Below are 4924 nucleotides of genomic sequence, written 5' to 3'. Positions count from 1 at the left end.
CTCTCTCTCTATCTCTCTCGCGAAAGACTCCTCTTTGTGCTACAAAGACCACATTTTCAATAGCTATGTAGAACAAGTATCCAAAACACTTTTGTGGGTTGCCAATGAAAATTCACTTCTCACTTCTAGCTTATAGCTTGTCATGAGTCTCTCGTATAACGAAATCTTCACAACCCCAGACTTTTATATGTGCTAACGATGGAAATTTCCGTGTCCACATCTCGTGAGGTGTTTTGGTAACCTTTTTAGTTGGTACACGATTGAGGATATAAGAGGTTGTCTCTAAGGCATACCCCTAGAAGGAAGTAGGAAGAGTGGCTCGACTCATCATGGAACGAACCATGTCCAACAAGGTCCGATTACGCCTCTCATCCACACCATTAAGTTATGGCGTCCTAAGAGGATTCAATTATGAAACTATTCCACATTCCTTGAGGTAGTCGTGGAAATCGATACTTAGATACTCTCCTCATCTATCTGATCATAACATCTTTATCTTCTTGCCTAATTGATTCTCGGCTTCATGTTTAAACTCTTTGAACTTTTCAAACTTTTTTTATTTATGCTCGATTAAGTAAATATAAGCATGTATACTATAATCATCCGTAAATGTTACATAAAATCAATTAGCATCTCTTGTGGTGGATCTGAAGGGTCCACATAAATTTGTGTGTATGAGGTCCAACAAACCTTCACCTCTTTCACAAGATCCAGTGAAAGGTGATTTGGTCATCTTGCCCAAAAGACAAGATTCACATTCATCATTTGGCCTTAGGTCAAATGATTCCAAGACTCCATTCTTTTGGAGTTGGGCGATTCGTGTCTTGTTAATGTGCCCAAGACGACAATGCCACAAGCATGCCTTGTCTAAACCATTAGACGAATCAATGTGAAATACACTATTGCCTAAGTTATCAACACAAGTCATTGTTTTATACACACCATTACAAGGTAAAGCCTCAAATATAAAAATGACTTCTTTATAAACCAAAATTAAACCAGTCAAATCATTAAACGAGTAATGAAAACCTTGTCTGAACAATGCATGAAATGAAATAATGTTTCATGTCATTTCTGCAGAATAGCAACAATCTATGAAATCTAAACTAACATCACTACTAATAACAAGATGATAAGTCCCAAACTTGGTAACAGGAGAAGATCGCCTATTTCCCATGATCAGATTCATCCTCCCATGCTCCACCTCTTCACTTTCTTTTAGCCCCTGCAATTCAGAACAAATGTGAAAACTACATCCTATATCAAGGACCCAAGAACGAGTAGATTGTGAGTTATTAGTTTGAATAGTGTATATACCTGTTGGCGATGGCTTCACCTTTCCATCCTTAATGTCTTACAAGTACTTGGGTGGCTCCTCTTCTAATGGCCCTTGTCATTACAATAGTAACAAGTGGCCTCTTTGGGGCACTAACAGTTGGAATGTATGAGTTGGGCCTTGCCTTTGGGCCATTGCTAGATGACCCAACATGGGCCTTGTTCTTCCAGTTAGATTACGGGAAGGGGTCGAATTCTTTCCCTTCATTCCCAACACTACAAGAAAAATGACTTACAGTCACACCAAAAAGTGTGACCATATGCGTATAGTGACATTTTATTTTTTCACTGAAAGTGTGACGGAAGGTGACGCCATCGTATGGGTCTTATGGTCACTTTAAAATGTAGTGTCCGTATGATATGAAAACATGTGGCCGTATTATAAAAGTGTGGCAAATGTGTACGGAATTTTGTTCCTTAAATATCCAATATTGTAGCATTAAACCGTCAGTAGACACATCTATTTAGTAAATGTGGTGACTGTATATCACCAACTTGCGACATTCATGATGTTTTAGTGTAGTTTTTTTCTTTTATATTGTCACACAGTTTAAACTTTATTAAGACTATTGTGTATCTTTTGTAAACATGTAATTACGGTGAGCATGACCATGTTTGCTAAATGGCCACATGTAATTAATTCCATAAGTGGCGAATTGCTAATTATTAGTCACAATAGTATTTGTAATTGTGACCAATATTCAATTTATTACCCCTAAAAATTGGTTATTAGTATAACCTATTTTATCATTTAGACACATTTGCTTTTATTTATTGTGACTATTGTTAATCAGACGGCCACATGAATTTATTGATAGTGTGACATTTGCTATTATTTAGTCATAATGGTTTTTTCCCCACGATTATTTTTTACTATTAATCACAAATAATAATTTAAAGTGTGATCATTAAATACTTATAGACACTATTTTTTTCTCATAGACTTTCGGAAACTTTAGTCACACATTTACATTTTATACACTATATATTAACCACCTAAAAAAATCACATTCAACAAAAAATGAAAACAAACAATACAATGTAATAAAAAAAATCATTAATAATAATTTATAATTCTTACACCAAAATAAATATGAAATTATCAGATACATAAAAGTATAAGTAAAATTTAAACTAATAAAGAAAACATCTATATTTTTTTCTTAATATCATTGCTCTTTAACTTGTTTTTATCTCATGTAGCATGTAGTGTTGTATGACTCATCTTTTTTCCTTCTTATACTTTTGCATTCTGTTCACTTTATCCCTTGTAGTGTTGGAAGGGTAGCTTTTTCTGCAGTCTAGACTTTCCTTCTAAACTTTCAACTTCAATGTCAAATTCCTGATCTGTCATATGAAAATAATAGCTAATACAAGTTAACATACAATAACAATGTACTTAAATTTCTTTATACACAATAGAAATGTACTTATAATATAAAAATGTAACTTGCACAGATTTTACAAGTTCCAGGTTACATATTGCTATCAGTGGTGATAAAATGTAAGCGTGTCAGCGTTATTGGTAAAATATTGTTTTTTGTAAATATGACTACATTTATCTCAATAAGTTGTTTTTTTACAATGACTTCGTCTTCTCTACTTCAAATTGTTTTGATAGTAGATAGTCTGAAATGAAAAACTAAAATTAGTTTTAGGAAAAACATACAAACAAATTATTACAGCTTCAGCTTCTCCCCCAATTTGTCTTCGAGCTGCAATGATCAAATTAAAAATAAAAATGAAAAACTATGGTGGCACAAAACCTTATGAAGTATGATATTTGATTTATGTTACAGACCTGGACATGGAAGGGCTTTTTCGTCCTTTTCCAAATCATAATTTTGCATGTCATTTTTCTACCATGCTGAAATAAAACAAATAAGATTAGATCATAACATTACATTACATTTTCATTTTTAATATAAAATATTACATTTTAAATAATCAAGTAGTTATACTAATGAAAATTGTTTTTTTGGATGACAATTAGCCTCTGATAGCAGTACTTTCATATCGTGTGCATGTCAAAGCTCCGCCAAAACTTTGAGTATACCCTGCACAAGGAAATGGTTTTCCATATTTATTTGTTCAAATTGCTATTATCAGTAACCATTGTAAGTATGTTGCTATTATATATCTCATACTACAAATGCATAATATAACATGAAGTGATCTCTTGATTATACACAACCAATGACTAACCTCAAATTCTTCAACATTCAAATAAATTCCATTGCTCCTAACAATCATAAAATCCATAGGTTGCTCAATAACATTAACTTTCCAAACAAACTAACTCATTAGGATCAATAGAAAATATTGTGTGATTTCCATCTTGTATATAAATTTAACATACCAAAAGAGTTTTGTTAGTCAATGAAATGAATTGTATAATAAGACATCAGAAAATATTGTGTAAGTGTCCTAATTTTGATTAATGTAATCAAAAGAGTGCAAAGACTTGGTGTACTTGTTTAACAACACTAATGGGAAATCAAACATGAATTGAGCTTTTCAAATAATATAATAGAAAAACATATTATAAACATTATTATGGTAATTTGACCAACCTATAAAGATAAGTGATTGTTTCAATTGGGCTTTTCATCAAACACTTGTAGTACTTGTTTAACAACACTAATGGTGTGGAAGCATCAGAAGGGAAACATACTTAATATGCAGGCTAAAAGTGAAATCGTAAAGCAGGTCAGATGCAAGTTTCTTCGAATAAGAGCCAAATCATTGGTATTAGAGCCAATTTCACTTTATGTCGATTATTGGAAACGGATTTCCATCACAAAATCAATTGTCTAAACTAAATAGAAGGAATTACATCCATTGGAGTATTCAGATGCAAGTCGTGTTCGAATCACAAGACCTATGGGAAATCATAGAAGAAAGAATTAAAGGACCTGCAAATCCTACAGTGTTACCGAATCGATTGAAGACTACTACTACTGGATAATCGGTCTACTAAATCAAGTCTGCATAAATTGTATCATATCCGATTGTTTCTTCCTTCAAAGCGCCGACTGATACATATTCGTCATCTGAAACCCTGATCTCGAAGCCAGGTTACCAACACCACCAAATAGGGATTATTGAGCGACAAGAGAGCAGAGCATATGAACGAAAGTGGAGATATATGTTCAGAATTTTGAGAGATAAAGGGAGCGAGCAGGGATTTTGAGAGAGCCGGGAACGGTTTTTTTAGGGCAAATCAAGGGGGGGCGAACGAAGTCTAAATGAGTAATTGTAATTGTATAAAAAAGTTCAAAATTTTTGAAAATTTTCAATATTTTCAATATTTTCAAAATTTTAAAAATAAAGATAAAAATTATCCTAGTAAAATATTTTAGGTTTCAACAAGTTCAAAAAAATAGGAAAAATTAATTTAATAATAATCTTCTTACCTTTTTAATTTTTTTGAAATTCGATTAATGATGATAAACCATGAATTACTCTTAAATCAATATATCAATCCGGGCGGTGTAGGGGTGAGGTAGTGTAGGGTATATGTGTAGACATGGAGTGGGTGGGTGGGTTATTGGGTGAATACGACATTAAAAGTTACACAATAATAATA

The 4924-nt window shown here is 32.8% G+C and overlaps 1 long non-coding RNA gene across 8 annotated transcripts; it reads right to left on the bottom strand.

Moving 5' to 3' along the window:
* Nucleotides 1-2377: 2377 nt before the first annotated feature.
* Nucleotides 2378-4562, bottom strand: LOC145160757 (uncharacterized). Of its 8 annotated transcripts, none has more exons than XR_013738218.1 (6): nucleotides 3909-4562; nucleotides 3541-3577; nucleotides 3272-3392; nucleotides 3137-3202; nucleotides 3005-3050; nucleotides 2378-2682 (listed from the first exon to the last, which is right to left on the bottom strand). It is a non-coding gene; the product is annotated as an uncharacterized LOC145160757 (long non-coding RNA). The 8 variants fall into 8 exon arrangements; XR_013738223.1 differs by having other exon boundaries at nucleotides 3297-3392; XR_013738216.1 differs by having other exon boundaries at nucleotides 3272-3577.
* Between the last annotated feature and the right edge of the window lie 362 nt (nucleotides 4563-4924).

The sequence above is a fragment of the Lactuca virosa genome, chromosome 2 (genome assembly GCF_052849685.1).
Source record: "Lactuca virosa cultivar CGN04683 chromosome 2, Lactuca_virosa_CGN04683_v6, whole genome shotgun sequence".
NCBI classification, from domain to species: domain Eukaryota; kingdom Viridiplantae; phylum Streptophyta; class Magnoliopsida; order Asterales; family Asteraceae; genus Lactuca; species Lactuca virosa.
This window is presented reverse-complemented; position numbering and strand designations above follow the sequence as displayed.